We start from the raw sequence: 22816 nt of genomic DNA on the forward strand, positions 1-22816 counted from the left end.
TGCAGGAAATCTGCCAAAATAAAATAGCCTCTACAACAAAGAGTCATCTTCTGGTACATACAAAGGAGGAAGAAATGCTAGATAGGGGCCTTAATGAAGCGCAAATCCTCCCCCCCTCCATAGGTGAAAAACAGGAAGGTAGTGGTGGAAACAGGGGTCGGACCTGAAGGGTGCTGTTGAGTATGGGCTTATAGAGGTAATATTAAGAAATAACCTTCATAAAGAAAAGTAAAGTCGGTGCCACTCAGGGTGAAACACCCCACTACCTAAGGTGTATAGAACACAAGAAACAACAGTAACTTGTAATGCGTTTGCACAAACACCCTGGCACTCACAATATTGTAGGTTTCATTAAAGACAGTAATCTGTCAATCTGACCCAAAGAGAGAAGGATGAGGAGAGATTCCTCGTAACACAGTTAACATGGAAAGTACAATCAACTATTCCATCGTTGGTTTATTTTATATAGTAACAACGTGTTATGCTCAGTACAAGTGATCTCAGAAAATCACTTGGATTATATTCTTCGAGCCGTCTAACTTCTCCGTACATATTTGGACAGTTTTAAGCCTTGAGAAAGTTACGGGTGGTGACGAAATATGCGTTGGCTGTTTTTCGGGTTCTATGTAACAAGGACTGGATCGCTACTAACATCATGGAAAAGATTTTATGATTGTATTAATAAGATTGACATGTTTCAGCCCTTGCATTTTTAGTACTAAGCATAACACGTTGTTACTATTTAAAATAAACCAACGATGGAATAGTTGATTGTACTTTCCATGTTTCCTGTGTTACGAGGAATCTCTCCTCATCCTTTTCTCTTTGGGTCAGATTGACAGATTACTATCTTTAATGAAACCTACAAAATTGTGAGTGCCAGAGTGTTTGTGCAACCCCCTCCATAGGTCTTCACCTACGATCAGCTATCCTGCTAAATGATTTACACCACGCAGCAAAAACATTCCTAAAAAATAACAAGGTAGGAGGTCACACAGTGAGTTTTTTTCTAAATTGGGAAAGAATGCCTCTGAGCTATCAGGTTATCTCCCATTCAGAAACTGCAAATATTTCAGAACAGGATACCAAGAGGGAACCTCAAACATATCACCTTGGCACTGAATGCACTCCACCAGTAGACTTCTAAGTACAAAGCACAGTGTTTCTTTTTGAATAGTTTTTAGCCTGCTAGCGGTGTAGCAATAGGATCAAACCATGTTCCTCAAGGCAGTGGGGACTATTTCTCTTTCTTTGTGTTTTCCACTATCCAAACAATGTATATTCACCTACACACTCCAAGTCGAACCACCATACCCTCTTCATTGTATCTACAATGTTAGTGCTAAGTTGTACCATCAGTGATCAGTGCACACGGTGCAATAAAGTAACCAAGAGGGTTCATGATGGGCTTTATAAGGATTTTATGGTATTTTTTTTTTTTTACCATTTTGGTCTGTACTTATCCATATTTATTTTTTGCTTATTTTATCTCAATCCATATTTATTTTGGGTTTTGTGGTAATAGTAAGCTGAAATTATATAACCGATTCATGCTTGAACGTCTGCCAGGTTTCAGTGCTGTGAACACCCGCAGAAGATAAATCAGTGCACTTATATGAAAATATGCAAATTTCAGTATCAACCTTGTGCATATCTACTGCTGTTAAAGCCTCTTTACTAAATTTCCTTTCTTTTTAACCCCCTTATCTATCAATCCACATATCTATTGGCCTGGCAGTCATGGCAGACCGTATTTAGAATGACTCAAAAATCATCCCAATTTCCATTTTTATCCACATTTAAAAATAAATATAGAAAATGAATGTTTTCTATCTGCCTTTATCTGTAAAAATCAGTAAAAACTGAAAACAGGGAGCCTTATTTATAATGCTAAATAAAAAGTATAAAGTAAAAAAACATATCATAGTGATGCTCAAGATGATGTTGGAAAAGACAAACTTGATTCAGACTTGGGATGTCAAACCAGAGTGAGTAGCAGCGTTAATGTCAAATGCACGCCAGTGATGGATGTCCCTGTAATGGAACAAATATAGTAGTATTATAAATCAAATATTATATATCAGATATATAAGTAGTGCAGAGTGTGGTGCTTATCCTCGCATGTACTGCTACCACCGGGTGTGAATCGTTGAACCTTCCTTTTTGGAGTGAGGGCCCTGAATATAAAACCAGAGGACGCACACACAAAAATGACACACTGAATACTACAGAGAGTCTTCTTTTGTCTGGTTCTTTTTATCTCATACAGCTCATCACAGTGTTCATTTGGCTTGAGAAAAGACTACCAACATGTTTTGTACCACAGACTAGAGCTTGTTCAGAGATAGGGTCCTTCCAAGGCAAGATATGGTGACAAAAGAGAGGTGTAAGGTTATCTAAAATTTCAAGAAGTAGAACTTTCTCCAAAAAGAGTCCCAGGTTCAGACCACTTCAACTGAAGTGTTTAGCGAAAGAGCAAATAAAGTATCCACTCAGTCTCTCGATTAGCTACTTAACATTTTGGGGAATTAACACTGAGTCAGTAGCACCACTAGTAAGCGACACATCTGTATCACAATGGGAGGCCTTTGTTCACATACAGCACCTTGAGACCCTCACGGGTGATTAGCCACGCTTTATAAATCCTGATTGATTGATTGTTCAGATACGGTATAAATTCAATTATAGTACACAGGGTGTGTCAATGTGCCCTGAAAACTGCAAGAAGTTGTCTCCAACTTACTATTTTAAGTGGGCATTTGGTGTAATATTTTAGTACACAATCCATTTTCATAGGTTCAGACACTATTTTTGCATTGGGGCAGCCACTACAGTCCGCCTTGTGCCCTCAGCTGTCAATAATCTAGACTTACGGAGGAGCCTAGCGCGCATCCAAGATGGTCGCGTGAGCACAGGGCTCCCCGGACCCTCGCTGCTCCTCGGAATTTATCCTGATAATATCCTGATGTGGTTTATGGAATCTGGGAGATGAAGACCGGCTGAGCGCGTATCTCTTTTCAGAAATTGAATCGGACCTGGGAATCCTGAGTTATCGTTGTTAGAACTTTTGGGACCCACCCGACGGAGGTGCCCGGGGCGAAGGTGAACCGTGGAGCCGTGTCGCAATTGAACAACAGCGGCTGCGGCGCGGTGCCAGGGGCCGCTCGACCACTTTCGGTTTCACTTTCGGATCAGGGGGCTGGCCGGTGGAGCGCTTGAGGTGGCGGGGTGTATCCTTGGCCTCTGCACAAGGCTTTGTCTCCACCTGCCACTAGAGTGCCTATCGCCTTGGGTCCCCCCGCACCGCCATATTGTGGTCTCGGATGAGGCGCTAGTATCCGGTGCCGGTGCCTCTGCTACTTTGATCGGCGGTCCCCTCGGTGTCCGTGACCACATGGGGGGCAAGGGGGGCCCCGAGGGGCGTAAGACTAAGGCCTCCCTCCGTGGGGGATCGGTCCAGACCAACAACATGGACCGCTACACTCAGGGCAGAGGCTCCCCTGGAGCGGCCGGTCCCCCCCCGGACGCCACCGGTGGTGGCACGTCCGTCTCTTCGGAACTTTCCCTACAGGATATCATGGGCGCCATTGATGGCATCAGGGAAACCATCGCCACGCAATACGAGGCCCTGGCCCGTAAAATCGACACGGTGGCAATTGATGTCACCTTAATACGGGCGGATCTCTCCAAAACAAACGAGAGGGTTCAGGCTCTCGATGCGCGGACCTCTACCCTTGGGGCGGATGTGTCGGGCCTGCAGGCCGCTCTTGGTGACATCAAGGTGGTCAACGATCAGATGGCCCGGCGGCTGGAGGACTTCGAGGGACGGGCCCGACGCAACAACATCCGTGTCATAGGCGTACCGGAGTCCTCCGACGACCGCCCGGTTGACCTCCTGGTCGAGGAGCTCATCCTCCAACAGTTGACCCCTGCTGGCTTGAGTAAGTTCTTTGCCGTGGAGCGGGCCCATCGAGTTCCGGGCGGTCGACCACGGCCGGGGGCCCCCCCGAGGCCTATCGTGGCCAAGCTGTTTTACTACAGAGACCGGGATGCGATTCTGCAGGCCTCACGTGTCCATGGCCCGGTTCGACATGAGAACTCATCCATTAACTTTTATCCGGACTTTACCCAACTTGTCCAGAAACAGCGGATGGGATTCCAGGGGGTGAAACGTCGTCTTCGTGAACTGAGCCTAAAGTACTCTATGCTCTACCCTGCAAAACTCCGAGTGGAACATGAGGATCGGACTGCCTTTTTTGACTCTCCTGTGGCCGTGAGTGACTGGCTGGACTCGCTGCCGGACAGAGGTGGCCGTCCCGGGCCCTCTGCAGGTGCCAACGGTGACGGGTCCCCTTTGGAGTGACTTTTGGTCCTTGATTTTGCCATTTTGCACTGTTCAGCTGGGTTGTACTTCTTTGGTTCATTGTGTCTTGCTAGGACCTGTGTGGGGGGCGGGCGGGGTCGGGTCCCTTTCCTCCTCCGGGGTCTTTTCGTAGAATGGGGTTAGTTGGGCGACAGGCACACTGCAAGTTGGGGGGGGTTTTTGGCCCGCAGGGGTGCAGGGTGGGGGGAGTTGGATGTTGGGGGGGTGGGGGGGAAGGAGGGGTTGTTTTGTTGTGTGTTTTTTGTTTGCAGGGCGAGGTATTGATTTTTGTCCACCATCGGGAACTGTGCTGCTTACTGGGGGACCTTTGATTTATTGGAGGGGATGGGGGGGGACGGGTTGAAGCTGATGTCATGGAACGTCAATGGGTTGGGGGACCGTATCAAACGGGGTGTAGTACTGCAGTATTTGCGTCGTCTGACTCCTGATGTGGTGTTTATCCAGGAGACGCATCTGGTTGGTAATGTCTGCCATGCAATGAATAGGGGGGGATACCGCCTCGTGGCTCATTCTGGTTTCACAACTGGCTCCAGGGGGGTGGGCATTCTCCTGCGATCCTCACTTCCGTTGGAGATCACCAGGGTAGTCTCAGATGACAGAGGGCGTTATGTGTGTCTGACTGGGAGGTGGGAGGGGCATTCCCTTGCCCTGGTCTCAGTTTACGTCCCCCCGGGCCTCCAGAACTCCACCTTCGCGGACTTGGGTCGAATGCTGCTTGAACTTCCGGACAGTCTCTTGCTTATGGGCGGGGACTTTAATTCGGTGGTCTCGGGTGACCTGGATCGTCACCCACCCAGGGCCCTCCCCGCTGCCCAGGCATGGCTAGGTGGTCTGTTGGAGACCTTCGGCCTGGTGGATAGTTGGCGATTAATGCATCCGACCCAATGTCAGTACACCTTTCACTCTGGGGCACATGGGAGTCTTTCTAGGTTAGACTATTTCCTTATGCCCGCGGCGCAGACTGGTCGAATTCGAGAGGTCAGGCACCTGGCGAGGGGTATCTCCGATCATTCCCCGCTGTGGCTGCTCTTTGACACCGAGTCGCGGTCTGCAGGGCGGATCGCCCCCATTAACCCGTGGTACCTGCGAGACCCTACGACTCGCGATAGCCTGGTTAAGGCTGTGGACCAATACTTCCTTGAAAACGAGGGGTCGGTGTTGTCTGCAATGTCCCTGTGGGAAGCCTTTAAAACCGTAATCCGCGGACACGCCCTCTCCCAGATAGTGGTGGCTAATAAGCTCAATAGTGAGGCAGTGGTGAAGCTGGAGACTGACATCTCGGGGCTGGAGTCGGCCTTGGAGGAGGGTGTCACTCCGGACGGGCTCCATGCCCTCAGCCTGAAACAGTTTGAATACAGGTCTCTTGTCACTGACGCTGCCAAAACTATGTATAGGGAGCAGCAGGGTCGATTGTATGATGCCGGGGACAAGGCGGGTAAGTTGATTGCGTGGCTGGACAAGAAGGAGAGAGTGAATCGTGTGGTCCCGGAGCTGCGTGTCTCGGATGGAGTGTGTGTGACTGAGCCTGGTGAGATTGTGGAATGTTTCGCCGACCACCTCCGGGCCGTGTACTCCCCGGTGACTGATAGGGATGAGGAAGACTCTTGCCTTCTACTGAGGGATATTGCTTTGCCCGGCCTGTCCGTCGAGGACCGTGGGCAGCTGGACGCCCCCTTGTCGGTAGATGAGATAGCAACTGCGATTCGATCCCTTCGCTCGGGCAAGGCTATGGGTCCCAACGGTCTACCTATCGAATTATATAAGTTGCGCCCGGATAAACTAGCGCCCTTCCTCCGTCGTATGTTTCAGGAGTCCCTTGAGGCAGGTTCCCTTCCTGTCGACCAGCGACTGGCCACGATAGTCGTGATCACCAAGGAAGGTAAGCCGCGGGACCGCTGTGCCTCCTACAGGCCTATCTCACTGCTAAACGCAGAGCCTAAAATCCTGGCTAAAGTCCTCGCCAATCGTTTGTTGAGCGTCATCTGCGATCTGATTCATCCTGATCAATGCGGCTTCATCCCGCATCGCAACACCGCCCTCAACTTGCGGCGTCTTCATGGCGCCCTCGCCAGGGCGGAGTACCTCTCCGAACCGGCCGTGCTGGTTTCTTTAGACGCCACGATGGCCTTCGACACCATCGAGTGGCCGTTCCTCTGGGCTGTCTTGACCAAATTCGGCTTTGGGGAGGGATTTCTTGGCTGGGTGAAGCTTCTCTACACGGGACCCATAGCTCAGGTGGTGGTTAATGGGCGGGTCTCTCGGCCCTTCGCGCTCGGTCGGGGTACGAGGCAGGGGTGCCCGTTGTCCCCTCTGCTCTTTGCTCTCGCCCTGGAGCCACTCGCTGCTTGGCTCCGCTGGGAGCCCTCGATCAGGGGGATCCGGTGGGCCCCGGGCTTCGAGGATCGGGTCTCGTTATATGCTGACGATATTCTCCTGTATCTTACCTCGCCGCGGCAGTCGCTTAACGTTCTCTTTGATGTTCTGACTTCCTATGGGAGAAATTCGGGTCTCACGATTAACTGGTCTAAATCCTGTGTCTATCCTATCTCCGGTGGCCCTCCTCTCTTGCCGCCTCGGCTTCCGATCCAAGTATCTCTGGCCGGCTTTAAATACCTGGGGATATACGTCTCGTTGGACCCGGTGGCTCGCTATGAGCAAAATCTCCTGCTTCCACTTCGGCGTTTGAGGGAAGACACGGCTCGGTGGTGTAGGCTGCCCTTGTCCCCGCTGGGTCGGGCAGCACTGTTTAAAATGATGTCCCTTCCCAGATTCCTCTATGCACTTCAGAACTCCTTCGATGTCATTCCAGTGGCCTACTTTCGGGAGGTGGAGAGCCTGCAGAGGAGACTGGTGTGGGACGGACGGGCGCGTATCGCCCTGGCCAAGCTTACTCTCCCCTGGTACGATGGGGGCATCGCGCTTCCCGACATTCGCAGGTATTATTGGGCCTCGCAGTTATCGGCCATTAACCATGCCACGTATGCGCCTGGCTTGAATCCGGCGTATGAGATGGATAAATTCTTGCTTCCCGGCGGGAATTATAACAGGGCGCTTTACTCCCGCTCGGCTGGACGGACCCTGACGGGCCCTACTAAGATTGCGGTGCGGATCTGGAAGGCGGCCAATGTAGCCATGGGCTGGAGTGAGCGACTAACATGTGCTACTCCTTTATTTGCCTCCGACCGACTGGGAAGCCTCTGGACGACGAAAGGGTTTGACCGTTGGGACACGATTGGTATTAGTAGAGTGGGAGACCTATGGAGGAAGGGCGCGGTTAAGACCTTCGCGGCGCTCCAGAGCGAATACGAACTCACGGACAGGGAGTTCTTCCGATATGCCCAGGTTCGGCACGCCCTGCTCTCCGTCTTTGGGGAGGGGACTAAGATCCCCGCCTCTTCGCCCCTCGAGGACCGCATACTCGATGGTCATGTCCCCGACAGTACTATCTCTTTAATCTATAAAAAACTTATTAATAATCGGGCTGACCTATTGGTGCGCCTTCGGGAGGCGTGGACGGGGGATGGGGTGGAATTAGACGACGAGGACTGGCAGTCCGCACTGTCGTCCCCTAAGGAAGTAGCCATTCCAGCCCGTCTCCGCCTGGTCCAGTTAAAGATTCTCCACCGGGTGTATGTGACGGGTCCCCGTTTGGTCTCGATGGGATTCTCGGAAGATGGGCTCTGTAAGCGGGGATGTGGGCTCAGTGCCACCTTTCTCCATATCCTTTGGGAGTGCCGCGAGGTGGCGGAATACTGGCGTCGGGTTCATGGGGTCATGGGACAAGTCACCGGAGTTGCGCTGCTGCCGGAGGTGCGTCGCTGTGTCCTGAATGTGTGGGAGCCCAATGATTATAACGCGGCTCAGACTCGGTGGGCGGCCCTGGGGAACATGATTGCCAAGAGGGATATAGCGCAGCTTTGGGGCTCCCAGCGGCCTCCCACCGTGTCAGTATGGAAGGAGAACATGGATTGGTGTATGTTCAGGGAGAAGACTGTGTATGTGGCCCGTGGTAAACCCGGGGCATGGGGTAGAATTTGGGGGCAATGGAACGCGTATCGTGGGGGTATCTGTACTCCCCCCCTTGTGGACACCGATATTGCCTTGTCCCCCTGACCCTTGATAGTTCCTTGCAACTTGTTGTAATAATCGAATATAGATGTTCCTCTCCCGTTACCCCCCCCCGATCTTTCAGTACTCCTTCCTCTTGATAGCTAATTGAAGGTCCGAAGTAGAGTCCCCCGGATGTAGCCTGACCCACGTTTTTTGCCCTTATGCCTCGCCTTTTGTTTTTTAGTTGTTATTTATGTTAAATTTATGTCTCCTGCCTCCTTCGAACTATCCGGAGCCATTTACGGGGCTGGGCCCCAGGAGTCGCCTACTGCCTTAACTAATGTACGATCCTTTCTGCATCTAGCGGCCGGCCCTGGTGGTTGTAGGCCCATGCTTGTAACTGATTTATTGTTCAATAAAAATTTAAAAAAAAAAAAAAAAAAAAAAAATCTAGACTTAGGGCCTGATTATGAGTTTGGCAGAGCAGGAGTGGACCGCCACGATGGCAGCCCACTCCCACACCGCCACTGGCGTAGCTGGGGGAGGCGGTCCGCCCCAGGCGGCACTATTTTGGGGGCGGCGTGTGCGGCGGCTGTTGCTGAGCAGCCAGTACACGTGTTTTGTACTTTGCTTAATGCTTGCACTTTTTATTGTGGGTCGAGTAGTGATATTTTCAAGTTTCAGAAGACAAGAGTGGACCCCGGCCTGGAGGAGTTACTCCATCGTGTAGCTGGCATGTACGGTAGATCTCTGCTTACCTTCATCACTGGGGAGGCAAGTAAGAAACGCCTTTATTAAGCCTACCCGCAATAAACAACAAGCATTGGCATAGCCAATAGGTCTCGCCTTTGGGACCTTATAAGTGTTTAGCCATGCAACAGTTGCGTTACTAAATACTTATAAGGTCCCAAAAACAAGACCTATTGGCTATGCAAAGCGGCCGTGCGGCCGCGAAAGTGATCGCGATCAAACATCAAAGCGGCCCTGCGGCCGCAAAACCGAAAGTAATGGCGTAAAGCGCGGCGCGCGTGCCCGCGCACATGCACTGTGGCTCTAGGCTGGCCTAGTAGCACTTTTTGGAGCCCTCTCAATAAGTCTCGCCAGACCAGTGCATGCGCTGGGTCAGACGAGACCTAACGAGGGGGCAACTCAACAGAAGTGGGGCAAAAGGGTGGTTTAGTCTCGTTGGGGCGTGGGGTGTGTGATGGATCGCTTTCGTCTGACTGAAACATGTACTGGATTGATTTACCTTTTATTCATACTACCGTGGTTTACAACTAATGTTATTAAAATATAGACGGCCTTTATTTGAAGTGTCTGGTTGCTGAGAAGTACACCCTCAAACACCCCTGCCAGGTGTACATAATAGGTGGACCCAGATGAAGGAAATTGCTTTTGTAGCCGGGCTCTTTATGTGTTCCCTGTGTGTGTGAGTCACCTTGCTGCGCTATTCCTCGCTGTCTACTGACTGCAGGGATGGGGAGAAACTTTATGATTTTTAATACAGTCGTGAATGCGAATACAGAGCAGCTGCCTCTCCATTAACATCGATATTCGTCCTCAATAGCAACTTGTTGCTGCTCATGTGCGGCGGCTGTTGCTGAGCAGCCAGTACACCACACGAGTAGAAAGTGCAAGCGCACCTGCTGGCAAACAAATTCTGCACCACCGAGCATAGTGGTGGTGTGGCGCCACACAGCGTACCATGTATGTGGGTCCTAGGGCTTTCAATCTTGTAGCGCGAAAGCGCTACCAATGACGGCCCTGGGCATCTTTTTTTAGCCAGCCCACGCGCTGCTGCAGTGACGTCTCGAGTCAACTCGAGAGTCAAGAGAGACACTGCTTTCACTTTTGTGAGTTCATGGGCAGCAGCTGGACTCGGAAATGGTTCATAGCTTCTGTTGATGAGCTCGCAGCCGGCGAGGTAATGAATCCCGTGGCCCGCTGCATCACGCGCACCCAACGACCCAGCCTGTCCCACCATAATGGCCCATGCAGCTGAGCCGGCCGGCCAGAGCGAGCCTGATGTGGGCGGCTGGTCACAACAGGGAGAGAGAGGCGAGCCAGGCGGTCGGCATCTCGTGAAATGGAGCTGCTCTCGAGATGGCCACAGCTGCAATTTCTTTTCAAGTAAGTGTGTGCTTAGCTGCCCTGGAAGTTAGAGAGGGGGGTAAAATAAGAGTCCTTGCTGGAAATAATGTTCCAAATGATCTGTGCTCCCGGCTTTGCATTCTGACCTCCTCCAAGTTCCACGCACACACCGGTCACACACCGCACTCACACACAGACTTGCACATAGCAGCCAGTCAGTGGCGCGCACGCACACACAACAAGCAGGACATGACACCTTTCTCAGGCGGTTCAGCTAATGTAACATGATTTCTCTGTGCTGGCCCAAACAGTCACTTGACATCTACTAATGCCACTACACATGATCTTCATATAATTGCCCACTGGTTCGAGGCAGCCTTGCCCCAGATGCCCAGCGTGCATGCTGCAGTCTGCCACAATTCCTTTTCACTTCGCGGTGGGCCAGCCAACAACTAACTGTGCTTTACTTTAGTCACGATAGGCAATTAAATCCGACTCAGGAGAGGCTGGTGGGTGTCTCTTGAAGGTGGTGCCCATGTTTGTGAATGGCTAACTAAACTAAAGTTGAAACGCATCAAACGTACACTAGTTATTGGAGCATGCAGATGGAAAGTGGAGCAGGATGTTTATTCTGTATATTAACTAATTCATGCTGGAGGCCTCAAGTTGAACCAGCCATTCCTTGAAGAACTTCAAAACACCTGTGTAAGTGTTGCGTGAGACTCGTTTATAAAAATATAAACACTACAGTGCCTTAGCTGCTGGCTGTGCCTGAGACTTCTCTGTCTCTCAGCCTGAGGCGTATTGCAAGTCTGGTGCTTTGCAGCATTTTTACGCTTTTCTTGTTGCTCTAATTTAATTTAATATATTTCCCTCCTCTTAATTGCTGGATTTTTCTCAGGAAAAAGTGTCACTCCTAGTCGCTGAAATGTCACTCATAATTACACTGAAATTCTGAAAATGTCACACATAGCAATCTGAAACCTTGGCAGCTATGACACTGACAGTCTAATTAAGGTAAGTGAAAATGAATTAAATGTTAATTTGTATTCCTCTGTCCTATACAGCAGCAGTAGGAACTTAACCTTTTAATGGTGGCTGTCAGTTTAGGGTGGCTGTCAGTTTAAGGTATCACTTGTTGGATATGGGTGACACAGACAGTTGGAAGGATCTCTAGTTTTGGCCTAGGTGCCACAGGTGGGTCAGTGGTGGTGCTTTTCAAAGGAGTCTCGAATGACTGCTGGACTGCAGTGCTGGCTGACTGACACCACATGAAGTTACCCGGAGGCGAGGGCCCGGGGCAGGCATTTTTGGAATGCATGTGGTGGATGAGAAAGCATGAAACTGCCTGCGCTTTGGGGAAAAATATATAAAATTGTATTTTTTATGCTATGGACTTTCTTACAGCTCCAGATGTGGGGGGGACTAACCTAGTTAGTCAGTATGCAAGTGACATCATAGTGTGTGCCATCACCGCCTGTGATGTCACAATGCATGACCTCACACGTGGCTTCACAGTAAGTGACATCACATATCAGGAGTGCATTTAAGCACTTTATGAGATTTAACAAATTACATTTTGTTTTGAGGTTGTGCTAAAAAAGTGGCGCAATCCCGATGCATAATCTGGGTCTCAACTAATTTTTAAAAATTTCTAAAACCCTGGCTCAAAGAAATTGGCAACAAGGACAAGCATGATGGTAGATCTTTTATGCTTAAACGGTTAAAAAGTCTGCGTTTTCTAATATTTTTATGGGGAAAGACATCTGCTGCAGAGGTGTCCAGTATATATCATGAAATAATAATTAGTGAGATAACCCGGGCGGTTAAAGTATTTCTTGGAGAGATTTCTGATTTGTGTAGTCCCAGAACTGACTCGAAGTAGTATAGAAGGTTAATGTGCTTGCAAAGCACATCATGTAATATGCAGATGATAGAATTTTTTTTATAATGTAGCTATGTAAGTGGGTTACTGCTTTGAACACAGATCCTTTCTTTACTTGCAGTTCATAAATAGTAAGCCTTTCAATATAGCACAGTGAGCTATGTAGGATATGTGACTGCTACACCTTTTAACCCTCACCGACTCATGCAACACATCTTGTACACTAATTTACACACTTGCATGAAAATAGTGCTATTTAAATTGTGTGTAAATACTGGGACAGACCAACACATATGACATTCTTACAGTTCATGCACTTACATAAAGGGACCTAACAAAGTCAAAAGCATGCCTCTCAAGTACCTGTGAAGAGATAACAAGCTGTGTGCTTTTGTTTCCCTCCGTTGCATTTACATTTAAGTGTGAGGTTCCAGGCCACTCCATCAAAAGGAGGCCTAATGGCCCATTAACTTGGCCTTTATCTGTGGCCCATCTGGAGGTGAAGATAAAAAAGCCCCCCTCGCTGCCAGCACGTTGCTGATGGGAATGAAAAGCAGACAATGTGCAGGTGCTGCTGAACGTCTCCAAGAGTCTGAAAATGACACTGGGACAAGTTCACCTTATTTCTGTTTGGCCCAACTTCTTGGCAGGGTGGACGGCGTTAACCCTGTGAAAATAGTGGGTGGACCCACGCAGCACCTCCGCGCTCTGACCTTTGCTTTCACCTGCAGTGGAGTAGAGAGTGGCTTGTAACATAAACCCTGCCAATCCACCCCCCCTGCTCGCCGTCCTTTTTCCCCGGCCCGCCAGCCATGGGCGGCAATCTGAGGGATAGCCCCGGGCGCCAGAAGCTCTAGCTACGCCACTGCACACCGCCAAACCGAAATGCCAACCTGTGAGTGCACCACCTACAAGATTATGAGTTTCATCATGCCAGGTGGGCTTTTTTTGGTAGTCCCACGGCAGTGCCTCTGAAAATGGGCACCGCAATGGGAACGCCAAAAACAGTTCCTGCATGTTACAGACTGGAAAGTCCATGCCGTGCAGAGACTGGGCTGCATGCATCCCGATGCACATGGGCAACAGGGGGCCCTGTATGGGCCTCTTTGTTTCAGTACTGCCAGCCTTCTCATGGAGTAAAGATCTACATGACACCGCTGGCGGTCCTGAAACTCGTAATATGCATGGCAGTTCCACAGCTGCACCAACATATTGCTGAGCCCCTGACCGCCTCATCACCGCCAGGGAACGGTGGTTCCCTGGCGGTTGCAGTAGTGCAATGACGGTCTGACCGCCCAAGTTGTAATTGGGCGGTCAGACTGCCGGTGCGGTGGTGCTGGACTGCCGGGCACCAGCAAGTCTGGCGGTCTTTACGGCCACTTCAGAGCCCAAAGGTGTACATTGTATTTGTGGGAATATTGTTTGAGGACTGTGGGCCGTCATGTGTGACAACTTCATCAAGTCTAGGGTTTTTAGGAAATAGCATTTTGAATACTCCGATTTTAGGCCATGCTTACAAAGTTAAGAACAAAACACCAAGCCAAATAAACAAACATGTTGTAGGGTGCAGGGGACTGACTGAAGGTTCATTAATGGAGCGTCGCCTCTTCGCAGCTATGGTCTGGCTATATCAATAAAACAGGATGAGGGCTCTAATATCCATACTCTAGTTAAATTTTTTTATTTTATGACCAATGGGTCACTTCACTCACAATTTCTTGCCCCCTCGTCCCTTCTTTGGCTAGCCCATTCCTTCTCTGTGAGATCTTTGCTACGATTGAATTTCAAGTGTTGGTCCCAGGATACCTAGGGGAATGTGCAAAGGGATTAACTTTGCAGAGTGTTAATTCAGGCTTCAATAGTTCAAAGATGCAGTAGGAAAAAAAGAGACAGTGATGGAAATTGGCTGCTGGGTTTATCTAACAAGGGGTACAACAGCACCTTTGGCATGCAAATGAAGGATCACAAACACTCACCGACTAAGCATTTAAACAGAATGAAAGGAAATGTCGCTCAATGGGAAAATCACTTTGAGTACAAAATCAAAGGGTGAATTTTCCTGTTCTTTAAATTACAGAGTCTTCGGCATAACAGCAACAAAATATGAACACCCAACCCTGCCTTCCTGGCATCACTGTAGCTGAGAAATGACATGCATTTAATGCAAGGTTACAAAATGACTCACCAAGAACGCTGTACTCCAGTGCTGGCATTCTGGGATTGACAGTCTTAGTCCAGTCCACTTAATGCAATGTGACTAACACACCTGAAAATAATGACCTGTAAAAGGAAAGCTAACGACTGTAGCACTGTGTCTCTGGTGCCATGAAATTCTCAGGTAACCTTAAATTAAAAGCACAAATGGTGTTGTATTCATAGTCAACCAGACTTTTTCTCTGAATTATGGCGCATTCCCAGCTTTGACCTATGTAGAAAAGAACTAGAATTGCTAAAACTCGACACCCTACATACAGCTGCCAAGCGACTACATGTCATGAGGGCACCTTGTATGGGATGTGGTATATTGACGTTTTTTTGAACAGTTGGACTAACAGGTTATAGGTAGTAGGCCTGTCCTGTGAGGGAAGTTTAATGTCTTTGAAAACTCCCCCTATGTCCTAAAAAGAAGATAAAAGAGTGATCTGTTCAGAGCTAGTCAGGTCCTTTTGTGTTTATAAATTACTGAGTGGGGGGGCAACCTTACTGTTTGCCCCCTTGTGCTCCTTTTGTGTACATGAGGGCACCTTCAGTCAGTCTTCTTGGTTTGGCCAACAGCCATTGCTGGAATACAGTGGGAACCAGCCTGGCAGGTATTGGCAAGCCGCAACCAGGATCAGATCCTCTGGACCGTTTCCAGATGCTGTCCACCGACACCAGCACACCTGCAGCAACGCCTCTATGCACACTCAGCGTGCGAATTGGAGCAGTAGCTCCAAGGTTGTTATTTCCTGAAAGCCTGGGTAGCAACTGCCTCACTTCTCAGAAAATCAGTAAGTCCTTTGATTCGAAATGTGTCCTTCCTGGGAGCAGCTAGATGTTAACAGCCCAGCCCGGGTGGCAGATTCCAAAGCGCATTATAGACGGTAACAAAGAAGCCGTCAGCTTGTTATTTATTTACTTGCCACTCCACAACTTCCTTAGAGATAGAGATACTTTGTGACTTTAAAAGACTTTTTGCATGCTCATGCTCTTATGTGTGAAAGGTACAAGGATCTATGTGTTCTGTTAGAGTGGCTTCAGATGCCACACATGACATGAGGTCACTTAGCAGTTGGGATAAAAAAGCAAGAAAAGCTCAGGGTCTGGGTGATCTCGTGATAATTTGTTTATTCTCCAAGTGAAGGGTCACTTGCTTAGATTCTAGGGGGGCCGGTATCTTATTCATCGAGGCTTAGCCTTTTGAGCAGATGACAAGGATGCTGGCTGTGTCTTGCATTACTGGCACATTATGTTGCCATTGCGTGGTATTTACCCATTGCACACTGTTCCGTGTGTTTCACATATGTTCAGTGGAAACCTGGGTTCATACGATATGGGCACAGAGTCGGTATTTTGGGGTAGAAGATTTAGCGTGGCTTCCTTCTGCTGGGTCTCCTTCAGTGCTCATTTCATCCTTTCATTTATCGGTCAGGAGTTTGGGAGCTCTTTGGGGTCTTTCCTTTGGCACTTTGGGGTTGAGATTATCACAATGGTATTGGGGTCGTTTCCTTGCTGCAGTAGCATTCATGATTATTTCCAAATTCTTCTTTATGCAGACTGGGGAGGCGTATGCTGGGTTATGATGATTGATGCGGTCAGCAATGGCAGGCCATTCTCGCCAGCTTGGCAGCACATGTGTTTTTTTTGTAGTACTGCACCTTTGTGTATTCTTATGACAGAAGATTATTTGACCTTGTTCTTATGCTTGTGCGTTGTTTATTAGGGATGTGTAATGTGTATCCTTATACTTCTTTTTTGTTATAAACTACTTAGCGTCACGTTACTAAGCATGATCAACACATAATATGTATCTATATAGAGAGCAATATCATATTTGCACAATACAAGGTGTGATAATAAGAACATGAAACCAGCAATCTGCACAACGTAACCTCCTCACAATCAGGAGCCGCCTGTTTCACAGTCTCGGAGGGGATGCACACTTATTAGGGTTGCCATTAGACTGCGATATCAAATGATCCTCCCACGGACCCCATATCTTGGTGTGATTAAAGGGCACCCCATAGACTAATAGTCACTTGCGACAACATGCGTCTATCCATGCACCAAAACCACTTCCCGACTCCCTAGTGCCTGTCTGGTCCTCCACTTTTAGTTAATATCTAGTTTTATCAAGAGTAACCTAAGAATGCTATGGCATGCAACCCATAGAAAGCCCCCTTTCCTCTACTTGAGTCCTTTTCCTTCTTTTGCTGGGTTGCTCGGGCTAATCTCGTGTGCTCCTGCTTTTCCCCCCGCTGATAGTGTTCCTTCCAGTAGGACAATGTCCTGCGAAAACTAGGTTGTTTCTATTCTTAAATGCTGAGATTGCTTCAGCCACAGGTTTGCTGCCATTAGCCTTGGAGACTAGAACACTCTCAGGGTGTTTGTCAAATGATGTTAGTTGTCATACAGCTGTTTTGTGTTCACATTCTTTCTGTGATTTATGTATTTGCCTGATACAGCAGATGGGCAAATGTTTGCCCTGTTGGTTTATCTACATTTGGGTTCCAGTATCTGGTGTTTCCGGCCTTCTGATTCTTTGTGCATTTTTGCATATTGGTAACACCGCTATCCTATGTGTGAACGATCTCAGAATATGGGCTTGAAGTGAAAGACTTCTTTGGCTGTAGATTTTGATGGTGCATCGGGCAGGCAATTGTAATCCTAAATGGTGCTTTAGAACACACATTTCCTCAACAATTTTGACTTGCGGGCGACAGCCGTGGATCGGTACTCAAAGGCTTGCCACTCCTTGGTATAGCCCGATACTGTAAGGAGTGGGAGAGGAACCTGTACATATGTGAAGATTTTGTGATTAAATTTCAGTAATCCCCAATACATAGAGTCCTCCTTATCTTAGCCTCATGTTCCTTTCCTCTCTTCTGGATAATCTGTTACGGACCATATAAAGACTGCTTTGCGTATTAGAACAGCAAATTTCAGATGAGAGATCAGGTATATATGTCATCATTCCAAGTAACTTATACAGCACATTAAATTTCAAGAGCTAACACAGGTGCACTTCTATGGGACATAACTGGTCCTCAAGGAGAAATGATGCTGCACGAAAGACTCTGAGTAATAAATAGTACCGGAGAGTACGGACAGCATTCCTAATATTTGCAGAAATGCAGTGTGATCCTCGTACTTTTGCTTGAGAGAGAGAAGATTTAAGCTTTATATGTTTTTTTGGAGGGAGAGAGGATGAGGCAACGAGGTTTGTTTTATTTTTTTCAAATAGGTGAAGCACTAGTCAGATACCGTCACGCTAACAAATTTGTCCTCAAACATTTTAAAGATAGTCATGGAAATACTCAGACTAATAGTATTTTTAAATAGCATGTATTTCACACAGTGCAGCCAGCGATTGTTCCAAGGCCCTATCACTCTTTGAATTGCCATTCTTAGGAAATTGGCACTGTGTCTTCCTCTTGCATCATGTTTGTTGAAAGCATTGCACACCTGGCTCTTCAAAGCTAGGGTTGGACTGACCTATGAGGCAATCAGGCAGTGCCTGTTAGGCTAGTCTGACAGGTCAGATTGTGAGCTGGGCTTTTTACTGTTTCTGGGCCTCGTTTATGGTCTGGTGGGCTCATTTTTATTGATGATTCCCCTGTTAGTAAAACATTGCTGCGCAAGCTCAAACCCCTGCATTCTACCACATCTTACAAAACACTTATACAGCGTGTCTTTACAGGTTCACAACTGGCCCAATTTACAAACATGGGGCACTTTTTTTTTTTTAGCTTTCCAATTCACTAATGGGGGCACTTTTATTTTGGTGCCAGGGCCTATTTTCTGGCCCAGTCGGACACTGATCATAGCCATTAAAAACAGCTGTGCGATACACCCAGCAATAAGAGTGGGGATATTTTTGTTTCAAGAGCACAGCGGATACTTACTGCTGCAGCCCTGATAGTGCTGTGGTGGTTGCCTTCCTATTAGATTCTTGCATGGGGCTGTGTTGTGCATGCCTTATTGGAAGGTTTTATTGGATCGAGGTAGAAGTGGATCTGTCATGTAGTATGTGGAATTTACTGTTCTGTAATTTTACATTTTATGGACCTCTACTTAAGCCCTCCCTTCTGGCCCATTGTTTCCTCCTATTGCTTTTCTTCTGCGTTTATCCTTCTCTGTCATTTGTTGTAATGGTGACAATAAAAGTAACCGCTACAAAAAGCCTACAAAGCTGGATGGGGCACATAATTACATTCTAGGGACGGATAATTTGCTGGCTTCCCTGAGAAACTGCTCAGCGACGCTGTCAATTATGGAACCGGTATGTGAGGAGCAGTGGCTAAATTATTAGCTGTGAAACTAGTGCTCTATTTCCGGCTTCTACGCTTGTGTGATCCCGGGCAAGGCGCTTCCCTTCCTTGTCCTGCAAAAATACAGCAATTAGAAATTACATAAAGTTTGGCATTGGAAGTTTTAGACACTCACTGGAAGCAGGTGCGTTTAACCTTTGGTGACAAGGATAAAACTAGGAACATCGAATTCCTGCGCTATGTTCGCGAGTTCTGTTGACAGTACCTGAGAGCCTGTGGTGTTTCCAGTCAGCCGTGCTCGTCTGGCGCTGCCAGTCAGCCTTCACTGTGCTATTTCGCGCTCCTTCTGGAACGCGGCCTGCATTCATGGCTGCCCCGGAGTGGACTAGAGTCGCATGTACTAAACGCCAGCCTCTGTGCTGGACCTGGGAGGCCCTGCTCTTCTAGTCACAACAGCTGACGTGAGCGTGCACTGCCAACCTAGCGGCGGGAGCAGCAGGCTGGAGAGCCGGGAGAGCGCGCACCTGTCACGGCCCCGCCGCCCGCGGAATGCCCGGGCCGAGGGTGGGGGCCTGCAGTAACCATGGACAGAAGGAGCGCACCCTCAGCCCCTTCACGGGATTGAAAAGGCCCGGGCTGGGTTTCACGACAGACGGCGAGCACTTGCCATGTCCCGTGTACAAAGCAGGCTCGCTCCGTGATCTCGGTGCTGGCCCGAGCCTCGGGCGCGTCCTGAGGTGGAGTGGCGCGAGGAACACGCCACCTCCCGGATGAGACCTCTTTGGGAAGAACAGATATTGGCGGTTCGGAATAACGGCACGAGCTAGTTTTTGAATCACAGGCCTTAGAGATGCTATTACAGAGTGTTTAATTTGAGCTGGTAGTTTGCGGTGCTCTGCACCTGCACTTAATGATCCACACCGCACTTGCAAAATGGTGCCACTGCTCACCTAATTTAGAGGTGAGCAGAACAACGGTTGTTTATTATTACAATATACTTAGCACATTACTAATATCTGCCTCCCCAGACATTCCTTTAGCTTTGGGGGCCTGGAATAATCTGCAGTGACGCACAGGGCAGTTGGTGGTGCAAGCTTCCTGGTCAGGGGCATGGCACTTTTTTTTGTTTTACAATTTAAGCGCGTAGATGGATTGAAGTTATTTATGCCAAATCAGCACAGCAACGGAAACGCTCACTGGCCAGCATGAACCATCAACGTGTACACTGTGGACAACACAGACGTCCACATTCCCGGGCACGACTACAAGCTCATTTCCAGCACCACTGTCTACAACAACATCTGTAATCCAATACTGTGATTGGCTCTTACAAAACCAATGGGCTCATCACCAGCCTATCAAAGCAAGCGCTCAGTTCCTACATTTACCGTGAGATTCACACAACAGAAAACACGTCACTTAATCACCCTAGCGTAAATTTCAGTTGACCAATTGCATATGTAAGCAGCTACAACGTAAAAACAACATATAGGTTTCTGGACGCTGTGCTATATACACCCAGCAGAAAAAAATACAAGGTCAATTATACTTTTTTGGGGAAAAATACCAACTGTGTCCAGTGTACACCATCAGACTCCAACATGCGGCTGCGGGATGCAACCAGAACCAAAGCGAGTTTTCCGCAAAGCTGTTTAGCAGACATTCAACAACTCATATGGCTGCGACCAAAAGCAGATGACACCATTTCTGACTGGTCAAATGGAACCAGGTGCAGAGTTGACATTATCTATTGCATTTACACAGGTATCTCTTTGTAAAAGCAGTGACAATGTAAATACCAGGTGAATAGTGAAAAATAATGGCCATGTATCCCATAAACAAGCCGCATTCAATGTTATTTATCAGACAGACAGCTAAAGAACACACATTTCGATTTCTGCAATATAAATTAACATCATAACATGTAAAAAAACAACTTAACGGAACCAAAGTACTTACAAAAGCAGTCCGGCTCTGAGATGAACCACTCCAGAGAGAAAATCCCCCATAAACAAATGTTCCCAAACCATCCCCTCGCATTCCAAAAGCCTGACTAGAAATGAAGGACGAGACCCGAGGAGGGGGATACACACGCGGCTCTGGGCCAATGCGCTCCCCCGGCAGGATTTACATGTGAATGGCCGGCCTCTGGGGGCCAGTCACATGCAGCAGGAATCCTTTCAAGTGACAGTAGCTCGGGCCAGCAGAAGTGACTGCCTTCGCCCCTCCCCCGCCCGGCCCCCTGCGACCCTTTCTTCACGAAGAATGACTGGCCTCGGAGGGGCTGCGCCTCCCTTCTGTTTGTCAACCTCCACACGTCTGTTTACACCCCTTTTCGCCCCTTACTTTGTGCAAATGCCTCATTTCTCGGTTTACGCTTCGGTGCGATAGAATGGCGTCGTGTACTAAAACTACTCCCCTTCTTAAGAGTATAAAAGTGAAAGGGTCAGTGAGAGGTACCATATCCTAAACGGCCTGAGCCAAAATTATCAACATCTCAAGCCTACCTTAAGTAAAACGACAAACGTGTATTGTGTGTATGTGTGTACGCGTGTCTGGGGGGGCAGTTGATAAGTCATGCAGGACTGTAAAACAAGTAACTATATGTAAAAACAATTTGTGCATACTCCTTTAACCAGAGCGCTATTTCATATTGTACATAATCCAGACCCATATTTCAAATTTAACTTCTAATAACCGCGCCATGCAGAACATTCACCAGAAATAATATATATTGAAAACCTAGCCCACAATGATGATGGTGCCCAGTCCTTCATGGGGCTTCACAGTAGTAGTATTGTTACACATTGTAATTGCATTTATATGGCGCATACAATCCCTGATGAGGCACTGAACTACTTTATGACGGGCAGCATGCGCGCTGCTCCAAAACCCAAGGTTAGTGGTTACTGGTTATTGGAGTACAATATGTGAAGCAGAGTACAAGGGTAACATGACTGAGTGAGCGCAAGAATATTAAGTGTGATGGTGTCTGTGGAGAGTGGTTTGTCTAAGGTTGCCATCTACTAAACTATGGCCCACATTAAAAAAAGTTTTGCATGGACGCTCGTGAGTGACATAAGGTGACGCAGAAGATGACGTCCATGTATGTTTGCAATGCTAAATTGCTTTACGTCACACAAGTATGCACATAATCTTTAGCAAGTGTGGACCTTTCCGGTTCGGTTTTGCATTTGCAAACCAATGAAGCAGGATTACAAACCCAAGAATGCATTTGTCCATGAGGACACAGTTATCCGGTAACCTCAAGTTGAGCCGAAAGGTTGGGTGTGCGAATTGTGCACGAAAAATCATTTCTCTCAGCGACAAAGTACTTCTAGAAGGTGATTGGCTGGTGGAAGAATTCATTTCATGGTAAGTGGTAAACCAATCTTAATCTTATAAGTAAATATTGCTTCCAATGAGAAGCCCCCTTCTTGCTCAACCAATACATAATTATAACCTATGTAACTATCCCAGTTAATATCCACCACCTGCTTTTGTAGTAACTCCTGAAAGTAAATTGTGAATCTACTTTTATGTAAAGGGCTCTGTCACCCCCTCTGTCTTGTTTGCTGTCTGCAAAATTACTAAATAAATAAACAAAATATATCTAAGCAGTTCTTTGATGAAGACGAGGATCTAGATGATGATCATTTAATTACACAATTCACTTTTCTGCAAACGGCAGAATATGGGCGTGGGCTACCCATGGGTATATCATTAAAAATGACACTGCAGCTGTTGCCAGTCTTATTTCCCAGTAGGAAGATGAAGGCATCACTTCCATTGCCAGATTTCACCATCAGAACAACCCTGGTATCGGCCAATATCAACATCTGGAATGAAATAAAGCAGCTGCAGGCCTCTTATCCAAGTACGACTTAAGAAACTTGATGGAACCGCGTATACTGTATCTGCATTAAGTCAGTCACA

General features: G+C 47.9%; 1 protein-coding gene across 4 annotated transcripts in view; it reads right to left on the reverse strand.

The window, feature by feature from the left end:
- Window positions 1-22816, reverse strand: part of ANKRD6 (ankyrin repeat domain 6) — a 725774-nt gene that overhangs the window by 407750 nt on the left and 295208 nt on the right. For 2 of the 4 annotated variants that reach the window (XM_085611166.1, XM_085611164.1), the window contains exon 1: window positions 19146-19263. The exons of 1 other annotated variant lie outside the window; for it this stretch is intronic. The gene's annotated coding sequence lies outside the window, so the exon portion shown is untranslated. Of the gene's footprint in view, window positions 1-19145; window positions 19562-22816 lie in introns of those variants that run through there. One more of the 4 variants, XM_085611160.1, reaches the window with a different exon arrangement.

This window comes from Triturus cristatus, chromosome 6 (genome assembly GCF_964204655.1).
Source record: "Triturus cristatus chromosome 6, aTriCri1.1, whole genome shotgun sequence".
Lineage (NCBI taxonomy): Eukaryota > Metazoa > Chordata > Amphibia > Caudata > Salamandridae > Triturus > Triturus cristatus.